At 36.4% G+C, this 23,903-nt stretch overlaps 1 pseudogene; it reads left to right on the top strand.

Annotated features, from left to right (window-relative positions):
- The first annotated feature begins 6,755 nt into the window (after positions 1-6,755).
- LOC149159558 (LRR receptor-like serine/threonine-protein kinase FEI 1) overlaps positions 6,756-23,903 on the top strand; it is a 58,476-nt pseudogene continuing 41,328 nt past the window's right edge.

Here is a 23,903-nt window from a genome sequence, read left to right as displayed (position 1 = left end):
ACCCAACATTGCTTGGAATTGATTGGGCAATTGATATGAACACAATCATTAACCTTAATAAGCACAATATGACATTTCAAAAGAAGGAACTTAGGGTTATTGTTCCATTGGATCCAGCCGAGGGTGCAAGATATACCGAATCAGTCCACGATTATGATGAGGAGGACAATAGTGAGTAGATCTATAAGCTGATTGGGAGAGATGAAGATTGGATCAATCCTATGTCAGATGGGCAAATTACGTGGGAGAAGGATGGCTCCTACAATTTCGATTCAGATGAAGAGTTCAAACACTGGGAAAACACGTTGCATGAGGTATTTTCACTGTGATGCAACGTGATTACAAAGTCACTCTGATGTATATCCATTGAGGTACGCAACTTACTGTATTGTGATGGTTTAGAGGATGTCAATTTATTTATGGATAAATTTGAAAGGGATTTACCAGAGGAACATCGGTTCTAGGCATTAAACATTGTGTTGAGAGCTATGCATGCCAGATGGTGGGGTACCCATAAGAACATCTTCACAAATTGTAAGGAATATCGACGGATGATGAAGCTATGGTTTGGGTATGCCAATACCTACATCAAGGAGAAATATATAGGGAAGGAAAATCCACGCGAGCATCTGGCTTGATGGACGAAAGCATGGGGAGAAGAACCACAACCATAATGGGTTCATATATTCTTCCACACTTTGGATACAATCTCGATGAAATGCTATCTAGAAACAGAGCTGCGAGATGGAACAACAAAATGGGATATTATGAAGGAAATTTTTCTACTCACTTTTAGCTTTGAAGATGGATTTGAGTGTATTGATGAAGCATTACAGGAGATCAAAGATGCAATATTCAGAATGCCTAAATAACCTATTGCGTGGGTACAACTAGATTGGAGTACGCAGCTGTGCCATGTGACCACTAAAGAAGGCGAAGAAGATCCTAGGAACATCAACATTCCTGAGTCAGAAGGAAAACGCAAAGTCGCAGCGCGTAAGGTGAAAGTCCCTCATATCTCACAACCCTTGAAGGCCAAACACGTGAAAATTGGATCGGAAGCATAGTCGAAGTTCGCAAACATAGATGACTATTGGGATGAAGACAAAGTGGACAAAGTCACGGAGCTACTGCGAGAGTATTAGGACTTGTTTCCCACCAAGTTATCTGATCTGGAAGGGATAGTAGGGTATCCCGACGTCATGAAAATCACTCTAAAGCCAGATGCAAAGCTAGTGACGCAGCGCCCCTATTGGTTGAATCCTAAATATAAGGAAAAAGTGCGAGAAGAATTAAATAAGATGCTTGCAGGTGGGATTATTGAACTTGTCGAGGAATCAAACTGGGTTAGTCCCATGGTGGTTCAGGAAAATAAGATACAGGGTGAGATTCAGATATGCGTAGACTTAAGGAAGTTGAATGACGCTTGTGTAATAAGATGCAGGGTGAGATTCAGATATGCGCAGACTTAAGGAAGTTGAATGACGCTTGTGTCTACGATCCATTTCCTACACCATTCACAGGTGTTGGAGGATAGGAGTAAGACTAGCTTCGTAACTGAATGGGGTTGTTTCTACTATACAATTATGCCTTTCATACTTAAAAATTCCCCTACAATATTCTCTAGGGTGGTAGTCGCAACTTTCAAATAATTTATTCACGAGTTTTTGGAGGTTTACTTCGATGATTGGACCATGTTTGGGTTAGTAAAGAGACATGTTTTCAGTCTTTGCCTCATGTTGAATACTTTCCAAAGGTATCAGATATCGCTTAATCTAAAGAAATGCATATTCTATGTACCACATGGGATATTGTTGGGCCATGTGGTCTGTAAGAAAGGGTTGATGGTGGAATCTTCCAAAATTGTAGTGATTACTAATCTGGAGCCTCCAAAGAATGTCAAACAACTGCGCGCGACGTTGGGCCATACATGATATTATAGGAAGTTCATCAAAGCATATGCGTAGATCACTGCAGCCATGGAAAAATTGTCGAAGAAGGACATGACGTTTTTCTCGGACGATGATTCCTAAAAGAGTTGTATGTTTTGAAGGAAAAAATGGTCACTGCACCAATTTTAGTGTTCCTTGACTGGAAGAAGGAGTTCCACGTCCATGTAGATGCATCCTGCATAGAACTGGGAGTTGTGCTGACCCAACCAAGTGAAGGTTATATCGACCATTCAATAGCATTTGTGATTAGAAAATTATTGAAGGGAGAAAAGAATTATTCAACTAGAGAGTGCAAAGGACTAGAAATGGTGTATGCACTACATAAATTTAGGCACTACTTGTAGGGTGCACACTTCAAGATGTACACAGACCATTCTGCTTTGCGGTTAATAGGTTCGTGTTGGGGGGTAAAATATGTAGATGGCTTCTTGTCTTTCAAGAATATGACTTTGAAGTAATTTTGAAGCTAGGGTGCCTAAATGCTGGACTAGATCACCTCTCACGGATTGAGAATGGTGACGAACCTATAAATATGGAGGAAGGATTACCTGATGTGTAGCTATTTTCTGTGCGCGTCACAAATGACCATTTTGCAGACATAATCTAATTCTTGTCTACAGGAAGAACTCCTAAAGGGTATTCGACACAACAAAAGAAGGAATTGGTAGTCCGAGCTATAGATTTCTATGTCATCGCAGGACACTTATATAAAATGGGGCCTGATGAAATATTGTGGAGGTATGTCTTGAAGTATGAACGACAAAGCATCCTTGCTGAAGTGCATGGAGGGGTTGTGGGAGGACATTATGCGGGAAGACCAACTGCATAGAAGTTTCTACGAGCCGAACTATGGTGGCCAATTGTGCGTAAGGATTCCAAGGCTTATTGCAGGAGATGTGATGTCTGTCAGAGAATGGGAAGATTGTCACAAAGGCATGAATTTCCCTTGAGCCTGCATGTGTCATTACAAGTGTTTGATAAATGGGTGATAGACTTCATGGGGCCAATTCAACCACTAGGAAAGAAGACAGGAACTAGATACATCATTACAATGACCAAATATCTAACTAGGCAGGTTGAGGCACAGCTGGTAAAGGATTGTAGTGCAATTACAGCTACGAAGTTCATTTTAGAATACATTTTTTCTCAATTTGGCTACCCTAAGATCTTGATGAGCGATAGAGGTTCACACTTCTTAAATGAAATAGTTATTGCTTTGCTCAAAGAATTCCAGACATATCACCAGAAGAGTACACTGTATCATCCTCAAGTGAACAACATGATGGAAGCATTTAACAAAATCCTGGAGAACGCCTTAACGAATATTTGCAATGTGAAGCCAAATGATTCGAATGTGTGCATACCAGCTGTTCTATGGGCATATAGAACTACCTGTAAGAAGTTGACGAGACAAATGCCATTCAAACTAGTTTATGGATAGGAAGTTGTAATGGTGATGGAGTACGTCGTGCCAAGTTTACAGATTGTTGTAGTTACAAACATGGTCAATCGAGATACCATGGAAGAACACCTCACATAGCTCATTGAAATGGAGGAAGGTCGCTTCTTGGCAGGTTTCTATCAGCAGGTGCAAAAGGATTGTGAAAAGGCATGGCATGATTTCCATATTAAACAATGAACCTTTAGGAACGAAGATTTGGTATTGTTGTATGATAGTAAGTTCACAAAGTTTCTGAGGAAGTTCTAAATGCATTGGCTGGGGCGGTATGTTATTAAGGAGATTAAGGATGGAGGCACAGTTCCGCTCGCGAAGCTGAATGGCGAGTTGTTTCCAGGAAAAGTTAATGGGAGTTGGTTAAAGTTGTATAGGGGTGATCCCACCCTTGCATAATGACTATATGGAATTAGTAATCCAGGCAGTTACAAGGGGGTGCGGGACTATAACTACACTATTAGAAGGATGATTGCACAAAGTGATGGGGTTGCACGACGAATCAAGGGAAGGCACAAATGAGAGTTGCGAAGGAGGAGCTGTGCTAGGATGGTGGGTCCCACACAACCTGACCAATAAAGTGACCATTAGAAGCACTATAGCTGATTGGATGATGATTTTTTCATTAAAGGGAGCAGGGGGGGAGATTTTATGGAGCATATCTTTGGAAATTTTTGAACAAAAACACATTAATGACAAGAATTTGGAGGGAACGGATGGATTTGAATTCAAATTGAGCTATAAATATGGTATGCCGCTCCACATTCGAACACTTTTCTTCCTAATAATTTTCCTTAAGATGTTGCACTTTCATTTGTGTCAAAAGTAATGTTGTATGTATGAGAAGGAGTGGGAAAGAATTAAGGAGCAGATTTCACAGCTGGGATTCGCAAATTTAAATAACTAACAGTGTGAGATATTCATCGAGAAATGACTTCAACTCGACTTGAGATGGAGCCAGCTCAACCTATCCCTACAGGGTTTCCTACTACAATTCCTAGGTCACTAAGGTTGAAGACATCTCCTTCCACAATGGGAGATAAGAAGCAGAAGAAGCCTCTGCAAGCACCGGTGAAGAAAATTGTCATGCAAAAACCCATCGGAGATTTAGTAGAAGGGAAAGATGGACTAATCTAGGTAGCTGACAGAGCCCCTGGACTTATATGAGGAAGAACTAGCTAGGGATGTTGAGGAGATTGATGTAGAGGAGGTTGAGTCGATAACTCAGCTACCGCCATATATACCGCCAATAAAATCCACGGATAAAGTGCCAAAAGACCTGGATTCAACGAAGTTCATGGCCTCGACACATTTTCTACCAGAGAATGTTACATTTGAGGGCAATTTGTTGGCACAAGTACCATATTTGAAAATGGAGGATTGGGACCTAGGGGACGATGTGAAGTTCCTCAGTTGCAGTCGAGAAAGTAACTAAAGAAGGTATACTATGAAGATTCAGACATCATGCGGCTTGAGCCAATGAAATGGGTGGCCGGAGTTGGGTACGTAGGCTATTGAATATGTTGTGGCTTTAGCCGCAGCGCTATAAACACAATCTGTGTGTGTCAAATTTTGACACTAGTGCATGATGGGTGCCTCTGGTTAGGAAGGCCCATCCTGCTCACTAATATGCTAATCCATAGAATAACTTTGTTGTTGTATCAAGGAGTGGACCCTACGGAGGCTTTTGTGGGAAAGTCACAGGAGAAGAAATTACTAGATCAAATGAACAATGACTTCAAGTTGATGAAGAAGTCACATGGCTACGCCTTAAGTTCCATATCAGATGGCAGAGTGCAGTTTGCTACACAAATTTTGGCTCAAAATATCATGCGGAAGTGTAGCGTGGATGAAGTATCTACACTAATAATCTATTTGGCTTCGCAGTGCGCAAAAGGAGTCTAGTATAACTGGGATCCATACTTATGTCATGAATTTTTGGAGGACTGCAGCGAAGCCTAGGATGAGGGAAAGGCATTCCACTATGTGTGGCAGTTGTTGTTGATCGGGTTAGTGGCTTGGAGGATGCCAGAAGAAAGTCAGTTCTCTTAGCACAATCCAGACCTACCTGAGGCTGCGTAGCTCACTTTGCTGTGGGCCACCAAAGACCCTGAGCACATTATGGAAATGAAAATATTTTGGGTTTTATTTGAGTCCGAGCTGAGGATGGTGATTAACCAGTGGCTAAGGTTATCACCAAGTTTGCACACACAGTACCTCAATGTCTCAGATTTCAAGGCAGATTTCCATAATCTGCACATTCGCATGAAGAGAGATGTCATGCGCACATGTCACAAGTTGCAATACTTAGTCGTCGAGGATGATATTCTGGGGGTCGTCAGTGAATGGACGAGTGACTGGCTTGCCCCCTCTAATGTCGTCATGGGAACTAGTAAGGCTACTGAAGGTGAAGAAATGTAGACCACAACAAAGCCAATTGCGGAAAAGAAGAAGGAAGCATAGAAGGCTTCTGTGAAAGAGAAGGCAATGGAAAAAGAAAAGGTCACACAGCAGAAGGAAGTTGCTGCAAGTGAGAAAGAAATGACCCAAGAAAGGGTCTCTGCTAAAGAGACTAATGTGCCAAAACAAGAGATTTCCACTACGTCGCAGGCCACTATTGACATTGGTGAATCTGATACAAAGCACAAAAATGTGGAGGAAGAGATAGGGGGAGAAGAGGAAGGTGGCACTAGCTTGGAGTCCCCCTTCATCGTCAAAAATAGGCAAAAGAGGAGTTCTACAGGGATGTGCAAGAAGCAGAAGTTAGACAAATCAATGAGCGCGATGCCTTTGGTCCTCATACAGGGGCACCTAAATGAAATCGACAATGTGGTCCATGATGCCACAAAGAATATTTGGGGCCACATCGAAGAACAATACCAAAAAATAATGGGTAAGGTGTGGAAGGGCCTATGGGAATTGCAGGTGCAAACAAGTATTATTCAAGCAAGCGTGGGATAGGTGAGCCTGTAACAAGCGAGAGGGTCAGACTTAGGAGCAGAACTCAGCTTGGACCTCCGCACAGTACAACTACTAGAGGGGTTCGTGCACGTTGACTCAACAGATGTCAGGTCACACCTCATACACATGAAGGATTGAAGTCTGAATCTGGTGGTGCTTCCTATTTAGACATTGAACGAGCTACATCAAGGGGTGTCTTATTAGCTCTGAATTTGGGAAAAACACACACTTTTGATCATCAACAAGTTCAGAACCAATAATCAGTAGATGTTCAAGGAAAAGGCATAGGCCCTCTAGGAAAGGGAGGAAGTGATGGCGCGAAGTCAACAACTAGAAGCAACAATTGCACAGGCTTGGAGTGAGCTTCCCAAGCTCTGGATTCCATAGAAATGGCCCCTGTGGAGAAGATTCAGAAGATCATTGCCGCAGTCAAGGAGTTGAAGGAGGAAATTGGCAAAGTAAGATTTGAGCTGCAGCTGCAGATCTCTGAGCTCCAACTCAAGCTGTAGTCGACCACTCCTCTAGAAGTCAAAGAGCATCATGAGGCTACTAATAAGGGAGAGATGGCTACATTAGAAGCTATAGTCAAAGGCTGCACTCAATTGTTCGAAGAAGCCATGGAATTATGGACTATAGGTTTTAACCTCGTACATAAATTACCTACATACGAATTCTAAAACGAAGAAAATAAACAATGTGAGAGTATAACACATAAAACACATATACATAGAGATTTTCCCCTGGATCACAAAACCAAGACTACCAGCTTGATTTTTCATTATGTTCCTTTCAATGTTACAATACATATTTATACATGCCGAAGCATCCAATACCATGGACCGAAAACCATTGCGTCCAAAACCATGGATCGAAAACCACTGCGTCCAAAACCATGTGCGAAAAACATGCACAAAACCATAGGTAGGTTCGCCCAACCTAATATAGGGTCCAAAAAAGGTTTCCTCGGGGCACTGCCCTGGACCTCATAGAGGGGGGCTTCCCACCCCTCTCAAACACCGTGTGACCCCCCCCACTGTGCAATCAACACAACAAAGGGGGGGCTCCGCCCCCCGTCTAACCCCCCGGTTAACTACGTCAGCTAGTCATGGAAAGAATATAATGCAACCCAACATTCTACCACTTGTTGTTTTCTTTCCATAGGGGGCCACAGGAGAGCTTAATCATTTATCCAACCCTGCAAATGCCCATTGTTTCTCTACACCAAGAGAAATTCTCAGAGCTCATAGATTTTGTCAATGCATCTGCGGTATTCTTCAAAGTGTCCACCTTTACTAGCAACACCTTTTTCTCTTCTATCATATCCCTCACAAAGTGATACTGAACATCAATGTGCTTTGTCTTTGAATGGTAAGTAGGGTTCTTTGCCAAGAAAATGCACTTTGGTTGTCACAGTCTATCCTTATAGCTCCATGTACTAACCCCATACTTGAACACAATCTTTGCAACCAAACCGCTTCCTTTCTTGCGTGAGTGGCTGCCATGTATTCTACCTCTGTAGTTGATAGTGCCACTATAGATTGTTTCTTACTCATCCAACTGACTGCACCTCCAAATAGGTTAAACACATACCCACTTGTAGATATTCTCTAATCCAGATCTCCAGCCTAGTCTGCATCAACAAAGCCACGAATATCCAAAACTTTGTCCAATCTTGGTCTTCCTTGGTAGCACAAATCATAATCACTAGTGGCGCGCAAATACTTGAAAACCCGCCTCACTACTGTCCAATGTTCCTTCCCTAGTTTTGACATAAACCTGCTCAATACTCCCATTGCATGTGCAATGTCTGGTCTAGTACAAACCATCGCATAAATCAGGCTACCGACTACATTTGCATATGGAACACGGGACATGTCCTCTTCCTCTTCTTGTGTCTTGGGACATTGTTCGGTAGATAACTTTACACCTACAGCAATAGGAACCTTCATTGGTTTACTATCCTACATATTAAACCTCTGCAATATTGTCTCGACATACTTCCTCTGTTGAAGAGAGATTCCATACAGGCTGGAAGAGTATTTAATTAATGGAAAAACCTGTGAGCAATTTTGAAACCAACGTTTCGGACTAGCTAGGTGAGTCCATCATCAGGGTAATGAGATCTGCATTTTGAGAAAGAGAGAGTCAAGAGAATGAGAACCTATTAATAGAAGGATGGATAGATAACCTAGGTTTGGAGAGGTCGGCTAGATTTCAACACTTTATTAATAAATGGATAAATAAATTTTTAATTTTGATTTTAAATTTTAATTTAATTAATAATTTTAACCTATATTAAAAGTAATTTTTTAATAGTAGATTGATTTGATCTAATATTAAAAATAAGATTAATATAAACTAAATAAAATCAATTTAATAAATTAATTTAATTAATTAATTAAATAAATTGGTTTTACATTTAAAAGTATATTAATTAATTAATTTTTAAATTTAGTTTAATTAATAAATTTAATTTTTTTTAAAAAATAAATTCATTTAAATTAATTTGACCTAATTTAAAAATAAAATTAATATAAACTCAATGGATTAAATAAATTTTAATTTTGTTATAAATTTTAATCTAATTAATAAATTTAAAAGTAATTTTTGACCTAAATAAAAATAAATTAATATAAACTAAATTTAACGAAAGATTAATTTAATTAATTAATTAATTAATTAATTAAATTAATTTTAAATTTGGTTTAATTAATCAATTTAAAACTATGTTGATTAATTCATTAATTAATTAATTTTTAAATTTGAATTAATTAATAATGATTTTTTTTTGAATAAAATTAATTCACTTAAATTAATTTGGCCTAAATTAAAATAAACTTAGTTTGAACTAAATTTAAAATAAAATCAATTTAAATTAATTAATTTCATTTTAAATTTAGTTATTATTTTTTTTTAATTAATTAATAGAATTTGGTTATTAATTTATGCAATTATAATTATATATATATATATATATATATGTGTTAATTGTAATTTATTTATTTATTTGAACTGTAAATGAGTTATACAAATTCTCCCTTAAGACAGCATTTACAGTTCAAATAAATAAATAAATTACAATTAATATATATATATAATTATAATTATAATTGCATAAATTAATAACCAAATTCTATTAATTAATTAAAAAAAATAAAAAAAAATAACTAAATTTAAAATGAAATTAATTAATTTAAATTGATTTTATTTTAAATTTAGTTCAAACTAAGTTTATTTTAATTTAGGCCAAATTAATTTAAGTGAATTAATTTTATTCAAAAAAAAATCATTATTAATTAATTCAAATTTAAAAATTAATTAATTAATGAATTAATCAACATAGTTTTAAATTGATTAATTAAACCAAATTTAAAATTAATTTAATTAATTAATTAAATTAATCTTTCGTTAAATTTAGTTTATATTAATTTATTTTTATTTAGGTCAAAAATTACTTTTAAATTTATTAATTAGATTAAAATTTATAACAAAATTAAAATTTATTTAATCCATTGAGTTTATATTAATTTTATTTTTAAATTAGGTCAAATTAATTTAAATGAATTTATTTTTTTAAAAAAATTAAATTTATTAATTAAACTAAATTTAAAAATTAATTAATTAATATACTTTTAAATGTAAAACCAATTTATTTAATTAATTAATTAAATTAATTTATTAAATTGATTTTATTTAGTTTATATTAATCTTATTTTTAATATTAGATCAAATCAATCTACTATTAAAAAATTACTTTTAATATAGGTTAAAATTATTAATTAAATTAAAATTTAAAATCAAAATTAAAAATTTATTTATCCATTTATTAATAAAGTGTTGAAATCTAGCCGACCTCTCCAAACCTAGGTTATCTATCCATCCTTCTATTAATAGGTTCTCATTCTCTTGACTCTCTCTTTCTCAAAATGCAGATCTCATTACCCTGATGATGGACTCACCTAGCTAGTCCGAAACGTTGGTTTCAAAATTGCTCACAGGTGTTTCCATTAATTAAATATACTTCCTCTGGTTTAACTAGAGCTTCCTCTTTGCCTGATCTCTTTTAATTTCGTTGCCCAAAATATAGTTTGCAGCACCAAGATCTTTCATGTCGAATTTGGAGGATAATTAATCCTAGATAATTTCTTTGTCATTTCCAACCAACAACATGTCATCCACATACAAAACTAGAAAAATAACATAGTCAGCAATTAATTTAAAATACACATAGTGATATGCTTTACTTCTGGTGAAGCCAAGTCCCGGTATAAATGTATCAAATTTCTGATACCACATCCTTGGCGACTGTCTTAGCCCATATAGAGACTTCTTTAATTTGCATACCAGTTCTTTCTTACCGTTCACCACAAATCCTTTAGGTTGTTTCATGTAGATTTCTTCTTCCAGATTCCCATGAAGAAACGATGTCTTCACATCCATCTGTTCTACCTCAAAATCAAAAGCTGCAGCAACAGATAAAAGTAATCTAATAGAAGCTACCTTGGCAACAGGAGAAAAAATATCACCAAAATCAATTCCTGACACCTGAGAATAACCTCTTGCTACCAACTGAGCTTTGCATTTCTCCACATTTCCTTTTGCATTTGTTTTCTTCTTGAACACCCATTTACTACCAATGGGTTTCCTTCCAGCTGGCAAATCCACCAGATCCCAAGCCTCATTCTTGTGCAAAGATGCCATTTCATCAACCATGACCTCTTTCCAGATTTTTCCATCCTCTGAATCTGCTGCTTCCTTCACAATTTTGGGATCGTCATCAGTGATAGATAAAGCAAAATTTGAACTAAAAGCAGATGGACTATACCTTTTTGGCTGCCTTCTTTCTCAAACTGATCTTCTCACACCTGGAGTTTGTGGCTCTTCATCTTTTGATTCCTCCTCCGTTATAGAGTCTGATTCTTCCTGCTTGAGCTCAAACTCTATCTTCTTAGGTTCCTTTGGTTGGAATTCATGTTTAATATCATATTTCACCTCTCTGAACACCACATCTCAACTGTACACAACCTTCCTTGTTACTGGGTTCCAAAGCTTATAACCCTTTAAACCATCCTTATACCCAATATAGATGCACTTTTCAGATTTACTATCCAACTTGGTTCATTTCTCCTTTGGAACATGTACATATGCATCACATCCAAATACCCTCGGCTGTGAAAGAGAGGGTTTCTTACTAGTCCATACCTTTTGTGGAGTCTTATCCTCCAACGCTGATGAAGGTAATCTGTTGACCAGGTAACATGCTGTCTCCACCACCTCTGCCTAGAATTCTTGTCCTAACCCGGCACCATTGAGCATGCTTCTTGCCCTTTCCATCAATGTCTTGCTCATTCTTTATGCAACTCCATTTTTCTCAGGTGTGTATGGAGTAGTCTTATGCCGTGCTATACCTCACTTCTTACAAAATTATTCAAATTCATTGCTGCAAAACTCTCCAGTGTTATCTGACCTCAACACCTTTATCTTTTTCTCTGTCTGGTTTTCCAACAGAGCCTTAAATTCTTTAAACTTGTCAAAGACTTAAAATTTCTTCTTAAGGACATATATCCATGTATTCCTTGAGAATTCATCTATAAATGATACATAGTACACAAACTTACCTAGTGATGGAACCTTCACAGGTCCAAACACATCACTGTGCACAAGCTCGAATATCTGTTTCACCCTCTTACCACCAGAGGGGAAACTCACTCGATTCTGCTTCCCATATACACAATTTTCATAGAAATCAAAATCCATAGAGCTATTACTCATACCTTATACCATACCTTTACCATGAAGTATTCGAAGACCCTTCTCTCTAATATATCCAAACCTTTGATGCCACAACATGGTCTTCTCTCTAGAGACCACTATATTTTCTGCTCCACTTTCAGGAACCACAGAACTGTTGCATTGATAAAAAAAAGTGCTACCTTGTAGCTTGTATAGAGTTCCAATCCAAACTCCCCACGTCAATACCAGTTCTCTGCGAACCATCTTGCAGGTTTCCTTATCAAACACTGTTTTTACACCTACATCATCTAGCTTGCTTACAAAAATCAGATTTTTGGCCAATGTAGGAATATACAGAACACCCAGAAGTGTTCTAACCCTTCCACCTTGCAACTTCAACTTTAATTTTTCATGACCAATGATTCTAGCCTTCCTATCATCCCTTAAGAAGACATCACCACCATCATATTTCTCATACTCGTAAAACCACTTTCGATGGGGAGTTAAGTGAAAGGATGCACCTGAGTCAATCAACCATGCCTCATGATCCACATGTGTACTTGAAGAATCCAAGTACACATCCCTACCTTCATCTGAGCTGGTTTTTGCCTCTGTAGAAGGAGCATCATCAGATCCATTTCCTTTGTGAGGAGCTTTATATTTACAGTCCATTTTGTAGTGCCCTTCCTTTCCGCATTTCCAACACACCACCTTTACAAGTTTTCCTAGAGAATTAGATCTCCCTCTAGATTTATATCTCCTGCTCGATGACTTATTTTTGTTTCTGTTCTAGAACCGTCCTCGTATAGACAAGGCATCACCATTCTGGCTCTCCATATTTTTCCGTCTCATCTCCTCTGTTAGCAAGGATGAGACTATTTCATTAAACTGCAAGGTAGTTACATTTCTACCTATTGCAATAACCAGACTATCCCACGAATCTGGTGGAGAACACAACAAACTGATGCACTTATCTTCATCTGAAATTTTAATATCAACAGATAATAACTGACTTACCATAGTATTAAATGTGTTCATATACTCTCTCACCGAGTCTCCATATTTCATACTCAAGTTATACAGCTTTTTCCATAGGAATAGTTTATTCACTAGAGTCAGAGATTGGTACAAAGTCCCTAACTTTTCCCAAAAAGCCTTAGTTGTAGCTTCCTCGGATACATTCAACAATATTGAATCTGAGACACACAATCATATTGTTCTCTTTGCCTTTTGATCCAACTTCTTCCATTCTTCATTGAACACTCATGTTGGTTTAGTACCCAGATCTATCGCGATCCACTGATCTTTATCCACCAATAGATCCTCCATCTTGAGTTTCGACAACTCAAAACTTTGACCATTAAATTTCTTGATCTCTATCTTTCCACTACTCGCCATCTTCTTTCACCACTAGAATCGATCCCACAGATCTCCCACTGAATAGGGTCTACCATAGGCCCAAGCGAAACCCCTCAACAACAAAGGCATCCCCTTGAAGCAAAAATAGCTCTGATACCAAATGTAGGTTTTAACTCCGTATTGAAATTACCTGCATACGAATTCTAAAACACAGAAAATAAACTTTGCGAGAGCATAACACATAAAAAACATATACACAGAGATTTGCCCCTGGATCCCAAAATCGAGACTACCAGATTGATTTTTCATTATGTTTCTTTCAATGTTATAATACATATTTATACATGCCAAAGCATCCAATACCATGGAACAAAACCATCGTGTCCAAAACCATGGACCGAAAACCATCACGTCCAAAAACATGTGTGAAAACCATGCAAAAAACCATAGGTAGGTCTGCCCAACCTAATATAGGGTCCAAAAAATTTTCCCCGGGGCGCTGCTCTGGACCTTGTAGAGGGATGCCACCCACCCCCTCAAACCCCCTGGACAGGGGGGCTTGCTGCCCCCCTTGTAACCCCGCCGTTGCACAATCGGCGCAATGAAGGGGGTGCTCTGCCCCGCCTCTAATCCCTCGGTTAACTACGTGGGATAGTCACAGAAAAAATAACACAACCCAACATGGACCTCATTGCAAGAGGATCCAACTCTGTAGAAAATTGAAGAAGATATCTGAGAGAAGTAGAGGGAGTTCGATGAGATAAGATCTACAACACGACCCTTTGCACCAGTGCAAAGGTTCACCATATTACAAAAGGGCAAGCTCATCTAGAGCGAAATTGATGATATTTTTCCAAAGAAAGTAATCATATCTTCAAGGACATAGCCCTGGGCGGATGAGGCAAGTTAGTTGACAATGTCAGTACAGGGTAAGCTAAAGTCGATGTAGCAGATGCAAATAACCGTGGCCCTTGCAGTGAAAGGCCCCACCACAGAAAAATTGGTTGAAGAAGTTCTCCAGGCCGCTCTGTAGGGGACAAAAAACTTGTAATTATTAATGATTGAATTCAGTGAGTTGCAGGAGAAGATTGAGGTGCCACCAGTAGAGTGACTCGAGGACGAGTCACGACTTTGTGTTGGGGGCTTGTTGGGACAGGGTCCCATGGGGTCAATTTTGTAATAGTTTTTGTTAATTTTGTAAAGTCTCTGCATTTTGAGGAGCAGAGTGCAGAGGTCGTTAGAAGTCAAAGGGGTTTAAGAAGGTAAAATCCCCTTAGCTCTTAGAAGGATAAGTTGTTTTGTGACCTGCCTATGGTTCACAAACCATGATATTATAAAAGAAGATGCTATAAAAAGGAGTCATAGAGAGTGATAGGGATATCAGTTTATTGAATATCTATGTATGGGCAAGTGATCTAAGTTAGAAGAGTTTGTTTTCTATACTTAGGTGAAGGGGAAGGCTCCTGCAACTGTGTGCATGGAGACCTTGGTAAGTTCACATCTGGGTGTGCAGGCCCCTACAATTGTGTGCGCAGGGAAGAAAGAGTACGTAAAAGAAGGATTAAACATAATAAAGAATATTTTGGAGCAATGTCTCTTTATCTTTGTGTTTATGTTTACTTCTACATTTATTGAGAACTCACTCTATTTATTGCAATTATCATAAGAAACACTTAGTAGATGCACAAAAGTGATAGATATGTTAGTTTGCTTGATGTTATGAATGTTTAAAGAAATCAACACAGAGTTAGAATTTGTTATCTGCAAGTTATTGTAATTTCTGCGTTTTAAGTATTAGGGTTCGCGAAGGTTCGAATAAAGCCCTAGAAGTAACATAAACCCATCACACAGACTTTCGGATGCAAAAACCTGGTTTTTTCATCCCCCAATACTACCTCGGGTGAGACTATAGCCTGCACTACGTGGGTTGTTGCCGAAAGGGCTAACAACGTAGGATTTTTTTGGTTGTCACGACAAACTATGAACTTGCGTCCAGACCCCCTCAAGCCAACATTTACAAAATTGACCCCAGGGGACCCTGTCACAACAATCACCACTGATATCCTAGCTATCATCTCTACAAAACCAATTGAAAATTAAATTTCCTTATTGCCATTATAATTTTTAACACAAACTCATCAAGCACCTTGATGAGTGCTTACCCTAGCTGATTTTGTCAACTTGTCGTATAGCTTAATGAACTGTTAATAGAACTATTGCATAGAAATAATATTAGATTTCAATATCAGGAAAAACTAAAAAACTAGCGAGTAGAATATGGTGTTTATAATGCAAATGTTAGTAATCCAACAACATATAAACTTAATAGTATCAAAACCTTTAGGTATGAAAGCCCTTTTGGATAAAAGTTCAATTAGTAAACTAGTTTATGTTATATACTATATAGATAATTATTTCATGCTAAGTGTGTTTGATTGATGTGCCTCCGCATGATACCTATGCATTAACGTAACGTGTGGTAGTATTGACAGTTAGAGAAATGACTCATTTAAAACAAAGCTTTGAATGTTCTTTAATAGGAGAGAATATCCATGCATCAAATATCTTTCTTCATTGCATGTGTTTAAATGTATATACACACATTTTATCCGATTCAATGTGCTTAAGATGTTTCATGTAGAAAATGAACTTTAATATTTTGGAAAACATGTTAAGATATGGCACCAAATTTTCCAAAGGAAAAAGTAGATCTGAGAACCTCATCTTAATTGAAGGTTTTCATTTTACCTTATGAATGATTATAATCCAGTACATACATAAGAAATGATCCATGGATACAACCTAACAAAGTTTGGAAATTTTGTGGCTTAACTAGAAATTGAAGTACATTTTCAACCAGGATGAATCTATTAAGAAAGGAAAAAGAAATCATTGACGTCTAATTGACACAGAAATAAATATACCTTGGCTAGCATTAAGAGAAGTTTCGAAGCAAGAAGAAAGAATGTTTCCATATCATTGATAGGCCCTTTGCTAAAGAAAAATTACGTCATAGGCAAACAATTGTGTCCTATGTTTTAAACTGTAAGGAATTTTGGTTGAACATACTCTCTCCATAAAGGATTTCCATGTTTATAATGTATCAAAAGTTTCCAATGGCTTGAATAGGGAGGGATCTACAGGGAAGTTAATACCGGTCCCTTACAAGAAATATTTTAGACTACTATATTCTCCTAGTCATAATTTTGGAATTACATAATTTCTTTTCTTCATTAGATGATAAAAAGGGTCACACAACTTACAAAATAATGTAACAAACACAAAGTAATTGATTAATGATTCTGTGAAGGAAGGAATTCTCAGAAAATATATGTGCATATTATATGTAATCGTAGTCATACCTATAGCTTAGCTATTTTCTTTCCGGCTATGCTCATAAAGAAAAATCATGATGAGAAACTGATAATGACCATTGCAGGCAAAGATCCTATTAGTGCCATTACAAAACCTACAAGAATATTCATAAGTTTATTGCAGGGTATAGTGAAAAAAATGATAATATAGACTTTGAAAATATAGGCATTCTTACCAAAGAAGGGAATTGAAAGAGCCACAATGAATGTTGAGACAACAAGACACTTCCTAAAAATGATACTATAGACTTTGAAATTATAGGTATTCTTACCAAAGAGAGGAATTAAAAGAGATATAATCAATCTCGAGACAACAAGACACTTCTTGATAATGAATGAGATCCACTCAGATTTTATTCTAGTTGTACGTACAAGCTACCCCATGCTTAGTGCTTCAATAGAGATGGTTAAATTTTCTAATTATTTTGCCTCTCACCTCTCATTTTATGAGACTCTATTGCACTTATTTGCTGAGAACTCAGAGTGCCACACAATTTGAGTTTTACTTAGTGCTTTTACAATTAACCTGTTAGGTGCTAGTTGAATTAGACTACAATAATATGGTCACAAAAAGGAAACCAAGCTTCTAAAACTAAAAAGCAGAATTTGCAAATACAAAGTCTACGTAACAAAAAACATATTGATATCAAATATTAAATGAGAAGCTTCTCCTAAATTATCGTATATTATTCATGAGGTTTCTTTAAAGAATTTAATGTTCCTTCCCTAGTAGTTTGAAAGAGCTAAATAACCCATAACAAACCCAAATTTTTATTCTTTAGGGATTTCATGAGGATAATCTTTCCTTTGACTTGAAATATCTCTTCTAAGGGAAGAGGGACTTACAAATAACGCATAACCAAAAATTGATTGTCGTATCTACCTAGATTTTCCAATTAAAATTATATAAAAAGGATGCTCTAGACTCTGAAAGGCTACAGGGAGAGACAAGGGGTAAATCTAACCTCTTCTTCTTCAGAAGTGCTAGAAACACTCTTTGTTTTTTCATCTCCTTGTTCCAAGATAAATATCTTAGGTTTGAATTATGAAAATAGACACTTTATATTTTAGATATATTAAAAAATGTTTTGACAGTTGAAGTTTCTTATCTAAATCAATCATAGGTAGAAGCCACATCAGTATAGATGCTTTGATCTAATAACATTCAATATTCCTTACCATTTTCCTTTAGTCCAAACTATATCTTTTCACTAATTTCATAGTATTGTTTTGAGAAACAATTGATATTAGCTAAGGATGACAATTGTTCATTAAGATTTGTAAATGCATTGCTAGTTGATTCTCCTTTGTGTACATTATGCAATGTTTTTCAGTTAGAGGTTAACATAGGTTGCAAAGGTGTGGAAACACACCTAATAAACATTTAATTGAAGTGTTTTGTGGTTGAAATGAAATATCCCATAGAATATTCTATTTGAATTTCATTAATACAACTGCCTGCTAATGATAATTCACATACAATTTAGTTTTGTTTAGCATGGATGATCTTCTCTACTGTCATAAGAAATTACTATGTCTCGTTATGGTTTATATACAAATGGGTAAAGAAAAACAAAGGAGGCATCTACTAAAGGCCCAAAAAATACATCCTCAATGAAAACAATCACTTTAAATGGAAATCATTATCACCTTGAATTATCTCTACATCTAGTAGTCGAATTGAATTCATTTTCCATCATAACATATTTCATAAAACTCACTATGGCGGGTAGACAATCTCTTTTTCTAGCATTTCAACTACAAGGTTCATTATTGGGAAGAACTCCCTTAAGCAGGGAGGCATAATCTCTTCTTCAAGCATATACACTACTTTGTTCATATTGTTGGTCGTTCTTCAGGGTTTGGTGATATGCACTTGATTGCAATTTCAAGAATATTATCAATACTATCTTGTGGTACATAAGCACATATTGGATCAATAATATCCTCCAATTTACTCTCTCTCACACATGTCTTCACTTGAATTTACGATAAGATAAGATTTAATAACAATCTTGAACTTATATGACATAAAGTGAAGTAGAAATGGCCATGTGAAAACTTCATAACAGGCTGTAAGCCACAGGTAGTTTGAAGACCAAGTAAATATCAAGTATGAAGGAAGTTTTAAGACAAAGAACTACAGTAGAACATTCGTGTGCATATATACTTAAATTAATGGAAAACACAAATTTACATCTCAAAATGAAAGGAAATATGGATTTAAAATCACCCATCCTACCAGATTCACTCCCTCGTTCATAATGGAAGGATCATTTGGTCTTATTCCATTAAGAAAATCCAGCAATACTACTCCAAAGATGTAAACATTTGATTTCTCTTTTTCTCTCTCACATTGAAAGTACTATATTTTGACATTAGAGGATAAAAATTAGTATTATAATTCATATAATAAATATAAATAAACTCAGGCTCATGTGTAGAAGGAAGCCCAACATACCTAGAGCTAAGTATCCAAGTGTGCCTACAAAAACGGTGCCATGTGTTTAACCATGTTCCAAGAGCTTTGCAAGACCAAAGTTTGATACGTGTGCCTACAACCTTTCATCAATGAGTATATTGCTAGACTTTATGTCATAGTGGATAATTCTAGGGTCACAATGATGATGCAAGTAATCCAGACCTCGACCTCCTCCAAGTGATATATTCAATCGTTTCCTCCCGTTTAAATGTGGAGTAGGTTGTTTACACTCTAAACAAAATCAGAAACCTATTAAGTAGACATACATCATGGTTTCAAACTATGGCATCAATAAAAATATTCATCTAATTTTCAAAGTACTAACCATGGTGTTTTGGGAAGTTTTAGTGTCGTTGGATAAACGCCTAAACCCCTAGACTAGTAGCTAAGTCTAGAACAACAATGCAAAACATTATCTACTTTTTCTATAACCAATAGATTAAATAAGTCAGTAAAGAAGCCTACCCGAAGCTTTCGCTTACTCCTTATCTCCCTTGACCCATTCTATCGCTCCTTTCCGTACTTAATCCGCTTGAAAAGTACCTACACACAGACATAAGACAAAAACCTATCAAAGCATATGATAATGATCTATTGATTAAACATAAAATGGAATCAAGTACATAATACACATATGAAAGCATCAATAAACAATACAAACATATGGAAAAATATTTGAACAGTTTATTAGTAAAAGGAAGAGTTACAACCCAATTTGCTTGATTTAGTACCACTCCTCCAGTTCAATCCCATCCTCTCCTCATAACAAGCAAGACATTTTGACATCATTACAATACTTGAAACCAACTCAAGTCTCAAACTAATAGCATCTCCCCATAATTCAATGATTTCCAGCCCCTGATCACTTAGATGAGTGGTCTTTTTATAGGTGAATGAAGGAAGTTATGCCATAAATGGTGACAATGAATGCCCTCCCAAACTTAGGATTTATTTCCATGGAGGAAGGGATAAAGGGATTGATGTTCTTTAACTTCCTCCCTCATCCAATTTCAAGCCTAAAGGAGTGGATAGCCTTGGGAAGCTTCTAGAAGCATCCTATGGATAAGAATATTCCAAACCCCAATGCATATTTCACTCAAGTTCGCCCAGCACAGGCCAAAGAGGGCTCAAGTGTGCTGCAATGCACCCTGGCTGTGCACTGGGTTGCACTGCAGTGCACCCTGATAAAGGCTTGCCTACAGTGATCTTCTTAGAGGCAGTTTTTTGATGATTTCAATCATGGAATCTCTTGGGAAGGAGGCATTTTGATGGTTGACTTCATTAGGGCATATAACAACCAAATTAGGGTTTGATGGGCCCTAATAGTACTGATCTATAAGTCAGGGTTGATGTGCACAAATGGATCTGTAACAGTTTCCCCCTAAAGTATGAAGTCATAAATATGTATTTCGAGTGAAATACTTTACTATGTGGAGAGGAGGTTTCGAAGTGGAAGGTGACCTGCATCAATTACAATACATATATCATGATAATTTGTTTTTTTCTCATGAACTTACTGAGAGAAGGCATTCCCATGCTCAGCTTATAAACTTTCATTACATGTACAAATATAGTCATCTACAGATGTAGACCCATGAATGGATGACCATGAATGTAAGGCCATTGTACATTTGATTTAGTACTCCTAAAAATATCGCAGCCCAGATGGATGAAACTAGATCCGGGGTCTTCAATCTCGTTCAATCTTTCGCTCAAGTACAAGTCTAACCATGTGAATAGATGATCTGAAGTCGAACATGGGAAGACATCGTCTGATTACCAGCCAATGATGTAAGTCGTTAACAAACGTGAGAGGAATCACCGATAATGATAATGACCCTCAAGGTACTATAGTACATTTCGCAATGTGTGAATAAATGATTTGATGTTGAACAACAAACAAAGTCTTTCAGTCGAAGGCCAGTGATATCAACTTATCAACAGAAGTGAGAAACCAGCCGTTGATGTATGCAAGCCTCAAGGTACTGAAGGGGTGTTCCTAAGTCAACTTCTTGGATAATGTGCTGATGTCGATAAGAAGCGACTCGTCTCAGGAGGGCCTTGATGTATCCCACATCAATGACACAAAATGAGGTAAATGATTTTGGATATGAAAATCGACTGAAGACAAAAGGTTCAGGAATGGCAGTCATGAAAATGAAGGTTTACGGTATTGAAAAGGATGAAGTTTGAATTGAATGATTTCTCTTGAACATATCGGTGACACTGAATGAATTGGCAGCATTGACCTAAAACCAAAGTAATGTATTGTGTGATAGACCATAGGTATGATAACCATCAAGCAAACAACCCAACCCAAATAGTATGAATGAATTGGTAGCATTGACCCAAAGAAAAAGTGATGGATGGTGTGATAGACCATGAGTATGATAACTTTCAAGAAAATAACCCAACCCAAATAGTCATGAAGATAAAGTGAAAGTGTCATGTTCAAGAGAAACTTGCTACCATAAAGTGGTTTTCCCCTTTTTTCCATTTTCCCCAGTCATTGCTGACCAATACCTCTTTATTTTTATCAAGATTGAGGAGGATAACATATGCTTGTTGTATAATTTCACTCTTCGAGTGAATCCATCGCTATTTTATGATTTAACAATTCTAGTGAAGGTGAAACTTGGTCTTGTCTAGATGGACAAGTTTGTCACTATTTGATGTTTTTAATGAGTTTAACGACAAAGATAACCTGGTCCTTTTCATGTTTAGAGAGTTTGAAAAGGGACGCAAAGGAACTCTTGATATCACTCAATATTTTCTCAAGGTTAAAGAAAGAAATCACCGAGGTAACCACAAACCAGTCTTTTAGGCTTAGGCTCTAGCCAACCTAAGTCCAAAGAGGGCTCTCTCTTTATAATTTAGCTTTGTTTTTATGTGATTTTAGGCTAGTTCTTAGTGTTCATGGAGTTTTGGTTTTGAATTGAAAGTTGGATGGTAGAATTATTGGAACAGATGGATAGAGCAAGATCTTCAAGCCATTGGGCTATGGAGTCAACAAATGGATAACATAATGGGACCAGATCATTAAAGGGAATGTTCACATGGTAGGCTAGCAAAGCTAAAGGAAAATCTTTAGACCTAATGGGTGAAGTGATTCTAACCAAGGTGAAAGGGCACTTAAGAATCCTTGGACCGAGATCAAAATGAAGAACAGAGGATGATCATGAACAAAGGGCAGCTAAGAATCCTTTGCTATAGACCAGAGGAGAAACTACGGAAGCTAAGGAGCAGTTAAGAATTCCCTATCTAAGATAGTTTAGGAGAAAATATTAAGAATCTAAAGTAGTTAAGACAGAGTGCATTCAAGCAATTTATGAAATATCATTCCTTGCTATACATTTAGATTTTAGAAATTTACATAAAAGATTATGGAAAAAACATAAGGAAAAACAACATTGAACATGGAAGAATACTTATTTGTATTTCGCTTTACACAAGAATCCTGTAAAATATATGATCTTTATTCCTGGATCTAGCAAGCCAATCCAGTCATTGATACAATATAACTTTGATTTAAGAGAAAAAGTCTATAGAAATGCCTTGGAATCCACACAAAATACTTCAAATGAAGACGTATTTATACAAATTCTAAACTGAAATATTTTGAAAAAATATCAAGATTGGTTTTACAAATATCTCAAACCGTTTTACATTAATAGAACTTAAATAAAGGACACTCAAAACTAATGAATCTATTTGGCACTATATTTATGGATTGAGGGTGAAAAAGAAGAGAAATTCAAATTTGATAGCAACTCTTAATTGATGATGAGGCATCCAACTCACTAACTGCATCCTTTCTTTATGCATTCTGCCCCAACAATTCTACAAAATTAGGGTCCATTGATACCTTTGTATATCTTAATCAAAGATAGATATGTAAAAAGTGAAAGAGGTTATTTTAGATAAGTATTTTTTTGAGATAAACCTCTCTCATTTTCAAAAATGTCAGCTCCAGCTGTTCACAATATTCTCTGTAAAAAGATGTCAAAAACATGACTTTGCACAGTCCGAAAACTAGGTTATGAAGACATGCACTTATCTCACTTTTGGTAATTCTTGTGCAAAATGTGAGATAGGGTTTTGTAGATTAGCCTTTTAAGAACACAAACCTCTTCCAGTTTCTCAAAATGCAACTTGGATTGGCCGAACTAGTTTCTGAAAAACTATGACTTAAACAAGAAATTTCTGAAGAATTTACCATTTCTGCTCTGATTTCATCTTTTAACCTTAGATTTCTTTTAACTTTTTTCACTTTTACTTTGGATAAACTTAATTGTTGCTGGTGAAAGTGTTTTCATCTCTATTTAACCCTTACTTCCTCCATGTTTACTTTTACTGTTTACTGTTTACTGCTCTATTTTTTCATCTATATGCACTTTAACATGAATATGTATGCTTTGTAACTGGCTTCCCTGCTGTTTGTCTTCATGCTAGCTGATTTTCTTGACATGGTCTTTAATCTAATACTCTTTAACCCTGATACACTTTGACTATTATTTACCGTGTCCTTTTACCTTCACTGTATATTTTAGGTTTTTACTATCTATTTCAATAGTGAATCATTTAATTTC

The sequence above is a fragment of the Pinus tabuliformis genome, chromosome 5_2, assembly GCF_031772625.1.
Source record: "Pinus tabuliformis cultivar Carrire ecotype Pingquan chromosome 5_2, CPIR1, whole genome shotgun sequence".
NCBI lineage: Eukaryota > Viridiplantae > Streptophyta > Pinopsida > Pinales > Pinaceae > Pinus > Pinus tabuliformis.
The sequence above is the reverse complement of the archived record's forward strand: the minus strand, read 5'-3'. Positions and strand labels throughout refer to the sequence as shown.